Here is an 8445-nt window from a genome sequence, read left to right on the forward strand (position 1 = left end):
TTCACCACAGTGTTTGTCATTACCACCTCTTATGGAAGTTTATTCCATGAATTAACCACCTTTTCTGCGAATAAGTGTTTTCACAAATTATTTTAAACTATGTTTTTATGTTTTTATACTGGACTGTCTGGTTAAATACTGGACACTTGGCAACCATTGTTTAAGCTGGCCTTCTTAAGGGGCATTATCAGTACAGAATCAGACAATGCAGGGTGACTATCTAATCTAGGTTAACCTGTCATCTGTACATAATCAGGAGTTACGTGGCCTTGTGACTGGATGTTATCAGGACAGGCTCAGAGAATGCACAGCCATTCCTTGTTTAGCATCAATTACAGCAGTGATTTTTAACCTTTTTTTTGCCGTGGCACACTTTTTTACATTATAAAATCCTGTGGCACACCACCATCCCAAAATTAAAAAAAAATCACACATTGTAGCCTAATACAGCATATATATATATATACACATACACACAAGCACACACATACTGTATGTATTGTGCTGTTATGCCATGCCTCCTACAAACTACCCCTGCACTGGGAGTAAAAACAAGCAAAGTTTAAAAAATATGTCACACTGTTGTCAGTCTGCCGTGGCACACCTGAGGATCTCTCACGGCACACTAGTGTGCCACGGCACACTGGTTGAAAAACACTGAATTACAGGATGACTTTCTGTACATTATCAGGACAGGCTCTACCTCTTCCCCCACTGTCTGTCTACCCCTCCTTTTCTCTCTCTTTCTTTCAGGTCTATGACTGCTGCAAATGTAATCAGAAAATCTTAGAAATGCCAGGAATTTTTGTTCAACGCAGATTATATGGTGGTGCCAGCGTGGGAAGAAGGGAGGAGATGGGAGAAAGAACAGTGTGGAAAGGAAAGAAAGAAAAGAAAAGAAAAGAAAGAAAGAAAGAAAGAAAGAAAGAAAGAAAGAAAGAAAGAAATTCAGATGGCGAGTAAGAAGAGAGAGCAATTGGGAAGTCTTTATATAAAAGGGAGAGGCAGATATGAGAAAAGGAAAAGCTAAAGATGGTACAAGGAGAAAATGAAGAATAAAGGAGAAAATTAGGAGGAACATAGAAAGGGAAGATAGATTTGCAGCATGGGGGTATAAAGGAGAGGTGCAATGAGGGGGGGGGGTAGGACCACAGATAGGGGAGGGGCCATGAAGTGGGGACAGAGACAAAGTTCATGGGTTATAAGATGGATAGGAAGTGTGAGCATGGAGAGGGGAGGAACAGAGCATGGTAATGGTACATGTGAGGGAGATATAGCAGGTGCTTGTTGTAGCGATCACAGGAAGGAGTAGAAAAAGGAATATTAGAAGGTAACAGGATGCATCAGGGACATTTGGAATCAAGGGATATGCACAGAGTATATAGGTAGGTGGAGGGTAGAAAAAGAAAGAGAAAGGAGGGTGGGAGTCAGTGGTAGGAGGGGGGCATGAGGAAGGGGTAAAGGTCAGAATAGGGAAAGAAGATGGTCATGGATGGAGAATTAGGGAAGAGGGATGTACTGAAAATAATGCAGGATTAGGGGTGCACGTAGGAATTAATCACCCTCCAACTAATATCAGGTTATATTTCTCACTAGCTTAGCAATATCTATCAGTATCACTGATGTAAAGTAAAACTGTCACATGATATTTAGATATAAAGTGTCCTTGATTTATAGGGGCCTGGAACTCAAAATGTTACTTAATTCTCTTGGTATCCTTTGTTGAATGAGCATTAATGTACTACTTGGAGCTATCTAAATACTTTGAGTTTGCCAATGACAAGAGGAATATATGTGCATTGATCAATCAGCAGCTAGCTCCCAGTAGTGGATTGCTGCTCCTGTGCCTACCTAGGTATGATTTCAACAAAGGATACCAAGAGAAAAAGCAAAATAGATATTTGAAGTAAATTGGAAAGTTGTTTAATGTTGCTTACTGTATCTGAATCATGAAAGTTTTATTTGGATTATGCTGTTCCTTTAGCAGGTGCAAAACACCAAGAATAACTGCAGCCATGAGACACAATCCTTTCCCTCTGCTACCAGCACTGACAGACTGATCCATGTAACCACTAATTTAACTATGTTCTCATGTGTGGAGGAAGAGGGTCACATAAATGCACATGTGCACTATTATGCCATGACATGTTTACCCAGCACAGGTACAGCACAGGCAGCAGCAGTGTCAGCCTCCCCCTCACACACTGATACACCATGACATGTATACACAGCACAGGTACTGCACAGACAGCAGCAGTGCCAGCCTCCCCCTCACACACTGATACACAATGACATGTATACACAGCACAGACACTGATACACCATGACATGTATACAAAGCACAGGTACAGCACACACAGCAGCAGTGCCAGCCTCCCTCTCACACACTGATACACCATCACATGTATACACAGCACAGGTACAGCACAGACAGCAGCAGTGCCAGCCTCCCCCTCACACACTGATACACCATGACATGTATACACAGCACAGGTACGGCACAGACAGCAGCAGTACCAGCCTCCCTCTCACACACTGATACACCATGACATGTATACACAGCACAGACACTGATACACCATGACATGTATACAAAGCACAGGTACAGCACATACACTGATACACCATGAGTCCATGACATGTATACACAGCACAGACACTGATACACCATGACATGTATACACAGCACAGGTACAGCACAGACAGCAACAGTGCCAACCTCCCCCTCACACACTGATACACCATGACATGTATACACAGCACAAGTAAAGCACAGCCAGCAGCAGTGCCAGCCTCACCCTCACACACTGATGCACAATGACATGTATACACAGCACAGGTACAGCACAGACAGCAGCAGTGCCAGCCTCCCCCTCACACACTGATACACCATGACATGAATACACAGCACAGGTACAGCACAGACAGCAGCAGTGCCAGCCTCACCCTCACACACTGATACACAATGACATGTATACACAGCACAGGTACAGCACAGACAGCAGCAGTGCCAGCCTCCCTCTCACACACTGATACACCATGACATATATAAACAGCACAGGTACAGCACACACAGCAGCAGTGCCAGCCTCCCTATCACACACTGATACACCATGACATTTATACACAGCACTGGTACAGCACAGACAGCAGCAGTGCCAGTCTCCCTCTCACACACTGATACACCATGACATGTATACACAGCACAGGTACAGCACAGACAGCAGCAGTGCTAGCCTACCCCTCACACACTGATACACCATGACATGTTTACACAGCACAGACAGCAGCAGTGCCAGCCTCCCCCTCACACACTGATACACCATGATGTATACACAGCACAGGTACAGCACAGACAGCAGCAGTGCCAGTCTCCCTCTCACACACTGATACACTATGACATGTATACACAGCACAGGTACAGCACACACAGCAGCAGTGTCAGCCTCCCCCTCACACACTGATACACCATGACATGTATACACAGCACAGGTACAGCACAGACAGCAGCAGTGCCAGCCTCCCCCTCACACACTGATACACCATGACATGTATACACAGCACAGGTACAGCACAGACAGCAGCAGTGCCAGCCTCCCTCTCACACACTGATACACCATGACATGTATACACAGCACAGGTACAGCACACACAGCAGTGCCAGCGGCTCCCTCACACACTAATACACCATGACATGTATACACAGCACAGGTACAGCACACACAGTAGCAGTGCCAGCCTCCTTCTCACACACTGATACACCATGATGTATACACAGCACAGGTACAGCACACACAGCAGCAGTGCCAGCCTCCCTCTCACACACTGATACACCATGATATTTATACACAGCACAGGCACAGCACAGACAGCAGTGCCAGCCTCCCCCTCACACACTAATACACCATGACATGTATACACAGCACAGGCACAGCACACACAGCAGCAGTGCCAGCCTCCCCTCACACACTGATACACCATGACATGTATACACAGCACAGGCACAGCAAACACAGCAGCAGTGCCAGCCTCCCTCTCACACACTGATACACCATGACATGTATACACAGCACAGGTACAGCACAGACAGCAGCAGTGCCAGCCTCCCCCTCACACACTGATACACCATGACATGTATACACAGCACAGGTACGGCACAGACAGCAGCAGTACCAGCCTCCCTCTCACACACTGATACACCATGACATGTATACACAGCACAGGTACAGCACAGACAGCAGCAGTGCCAGCCTCCCCTCACACACTGATACACCATGACATGTATACACAGCACAGGTACAGCACACACAGCAGCAGTGCCAGCCTTCCCCTCACATACTGATACACCATGACATGTATACACAGCACAGGTACAGCACACACAGCAGCAGTGCCAGCCTTCCCCTCACATACTGATACACCATGACATGTATACACAGCACAGGTACAGCACAGACAGCAGCAGTGCCAGCCTCCCCCTCACACACTGATATACTATGACATGTATACACAGCACAAGCACACACAGCAGCAGTGCCAGCCTCCCCCTCACACACTGATACACCATGACATGTATACACAGCACAGGTACAGCACAGACAGCAGCAGTACCTGCCTGCCCCTCACTCACTAATACACCAGGACATGTATACACAGCACAGGTACAGCACAGACAGCAGTGCCAGCCTCCCTCTTACACACTGATACACTATGACATGTATACACAGCACAGGTACAGCACAGACAGCAGCAGTGCTAGCCTCCCCCTCACACACTGATACACCATGACATGTATACACAGCACAGGTACAGCACAGACAGCAGCAGTGCCAGCCTCCCTCTCACACACTGATACACCATGACATGTATACACAGCACAGGTACAGCACAGACAGAAGCAGTACCAGCCTCCCCCTCACACACTGATACACCATGACATGTATACACAGCACAGGTACAGCACACACAGCAGCAGTGTCAGCCTCCCGCTCACACACTAATACACCATGACGTATACACAGCACAGGTACAGCACAGACAGCAGCAGTGCCAGCCTCCCCCTCACACACTGATACACCATGACATGTATACACAGCACAGCACAGATAGCAGCAGTGCCAGCCTCCCTCTCACACATTGATACACCATGACATGTATACACAGCACAGGTAAAGCACAGCCAGCAGCAGTGCCAGCCTCACCCTCACACACTGATGCAAAATGACATGTATACACAGCACAGGTACAGCACAGACAGCAGCAGTGCCAGCCTCCCCCTCACACACTGATACACCATGACATGTATACACAGCACAGGTACAGCACAGACAGCAGCAATGCCAGCCTCCCTCTCACACACTGATACACCATGACATATATACACAGCACAGGTACAGCACAAGTACAGCACAGACAGCAGCAGTGCCAGCCTCCCCCCCCCCCCTCACACACTGATACACCATGACATGTATACACAGCACAGGTACAGCACAGACAGCAGCAGTGCCAGCCTCCCTCTCACACACTGATACACCATGACATGTATACACAGCACAGGTACAGCACAGACAGCAGCAGTGCCAGCCTCCCTCTCACACACTGATACACCATGACATGTATACACAGCACAGGTACAGCACACACAGCAGCAGTGTCAGCCTCCCGCTCACACACTGATACACAATGACATGTATACACAGCACAGGTACAGCACAGACAGCAGCAGTGCCAGCCTCCTTCTCACACACTAATACACCATGACGTATACACAGCACAGGTACAGCACAGACAGCAGCAGTGCCAGCCTCCCCCTCACACACTGATACACCATGACATGTATACACAGCACAGGTACAGTACAGATAGCAGCAGTGCCAGCCTCCCTCTCACACACTGATACACCATGACATATATATACAGCACAGGTACAGCACAGACAGCAGCAGTGCCAGCCTCCCCCTCACAAATTGATACACCATGACATATATACACAGCACAGGTACAGCACAGACAGCAGCAGTGCCAGCCTCCCTCTCACACACTGATACACCATGACATGTATACACAGCACAGGTACAGCACAGACAGCAGCAGTGCCAGCCTCCCTCTCACACACTGATACACCATGACATATATACACAGCACAGGTACAGTACAGACAGCAGCAGTGCCAGCCCCCCCCCCTCACACACTGATACACCATGACATGTATACACAGCACAGGTACAGTACAGACAGCAGCAGTGCCAGCCTCCCTCTCACACACTGATACACCATGACATGTATACACAGCACAGGTACAGCACAGACAGCAGCAGTGCCAGCCTCCCTCTCACACACTGATACACCATGACATATATACACAGCACAGGTACAGCACAGGTACAGCACAGGTACAGCACAGGTACAGCACAGACAGCAGCAGTGCCAGCCTCCCCTCCCCCTCACACACTGATACACCATGACATGTATACACAGCACAGGTACAGTACAGACAGCAGCAGTGCCAGCCTCCCTCTCACACACTGAAACAACATGACATGTATACACAGCACAGGTACAGCACCGACAGCAGCAGTGCCAGCCTCCCCCTCACACACTGATACACCATGACATGTATACACAGCACAGGTACAGCACACACAGCAGTGCCAGCCTCCCTCTCACATACTGATACACCATGACATATATACACAGCACAGGTACAGCACACAGCAGCAGTGCCAGCCTCCCTCTCACACACGGATACACCATGACATATATACACAGCACAGGTACAGCACAGACAGCAGCAGCGCCAGCCTCCCTCTCACACACTGATACACCATGACATATATACACAGCACAGGTACAGCACAGACAGCAGCAGTGCCAGCCTCCCTCTCACACACTGATACACCATGACATGTATACACAGCACAGGTACAGCACAGACAGAAGCAGTACCAGCCTCCCTCTCACACACTGATACACCATGACATGTATACACAGCACAGGTACAGCACACACAGCAGCAGTGCCAGCCTCCCTCTCACACACTGATACACCATGACATGTATACACAGCACAGGTACAGCACAGACAGAAGCAGTGCAGCCTCCCTCTCACACACTGATACACCATGACATGTATACACAGCACAGGTACAGCACACACAGCAGCAGTGCCAGTCTCCACCTCACACACTGATACACCATGACATGTATACACAGCACAGGTACAGCACACACAGCAGCAGTGCCAGTCTCCACCTCACACACTGATACACCATGACATGTATACACAGCACAGGTACAGCACAGACAGAAGCAGTGCAGCCTCCCTCTCACACACTGATACACCATGACATATATACACAGCACAGGTACAGCACAGACAGAAGCAGTACCAGCCTCCCCCTCACACACTGATACACCATGACATATATACACAGCACAGGTACAGCACAGACAGAAGCAGTACCAGCCTGTCCCTCACTCACTAATATACCAGGACATGTATATACGGTACAGGTACAGCACACTGCAGCAGTACCAAGTTTACGTTTATAACATTTTAAACCATTACTTATGTACAGCACTGTCTCAGTGTCAGAATACAGATTCAAATGACTTTATTAGTAAGATTATTAAATGTGTAGCTAAAAACACTACTGCACATATGTACACAGTAGCAGTAACTACTTTTGCTACTCAGTACTGTTATCTACATAAAGCACACCCAGAGCAGTCAGAAGTACCTGGCTCCCCTCACATGATTTTGTACCCCTTGTATAATCAGATTGTCCCCCAGGATGCAGATCCACTTACCTCCTGAGCTGGGCGCAGCCCCTCAGCCTCTCCTTTCTGCTCCCCCTCCCAGTACCACGTCTGCACTGGGTTACATGGGCTGATGCAGGCAGCTGTGAGTATACAGAGGACTCACTGTCCCATCTGGCAGGGGGGCTTGTCCTTCCCACAGCTGGCTGTACTCTTCTTACCAATAGCAAGCAGACAGGGGTGTGAGAGACTGCCCCATCCCCCTGCAAGGCATCTAGAACAAGAACTAGTTTATTGTGCAGCACCAGAATAAACACTATTTGCAGCAAAAGTTCCCACTTCCATGGCAGCAAATAATCTATTGACTATCCCAAATATAATGGGGGGGGGGGGTGCACTGTTTATGGAACACTCCATCTCACTGGTTTATAAACCTTGCAAACTATTCAGAAATAATAAAACTATTCTGAGATGGCTGATTTGATAATAAAGTAATCTTAAACCACTTATTTAAATATTGTATTCATGTAATAACAAAATAGTGTAACAAATGTGTACACATTGTTTTCATAGGGTGGCATTAATAAGAAATGACTAGGCAGCTTCTAAAATAACAAGTGTGTTGTGATGGCAAAACAAATGCAAACACATCTGTTGCACCAAAAAGTAACAGTCTGTGTTTAATAAT

The 8445-nt window shown here is 47.7% G+C and overlaps 1 protein-coding gene across 1 annotated transcript in view; it reads right to left on the reverse strand.

Annotated features, from left to right (window-relative positions):
- PHLDB1 (pleckstrin homology like domain family B member 1) overlaps window positions 1-7911 on the reverse strand; it is a 258964-nt gene extending 251053 nt beyond the window's left edge. The window contains exon 1 of the mRNA XM_053691324.1: window positions 7809-7911. The gene's annotated coding sequence lies outside the window, so the exon portion shown is untranslated. The remainder of the gene's footprint in view (window positions 1-7808) is intronic.
- Between the last annotated feature and the right edge of the window lie 534 nt (window positions 7912-8445).

This window comes from Bombina bombina, chromosome 8, assembly GCF_027579735.1.
Source record: "Bombina bombina isolate aBomBom1 chromosome 8, aBomBom1.pri, whole genome shotgun sequence".
Lineage (NCBI taxonomy): Eukaryota > Metazoa > Chordata > Amphibia > Anura > Bombinatoridae > Bombina > Bombina bombina.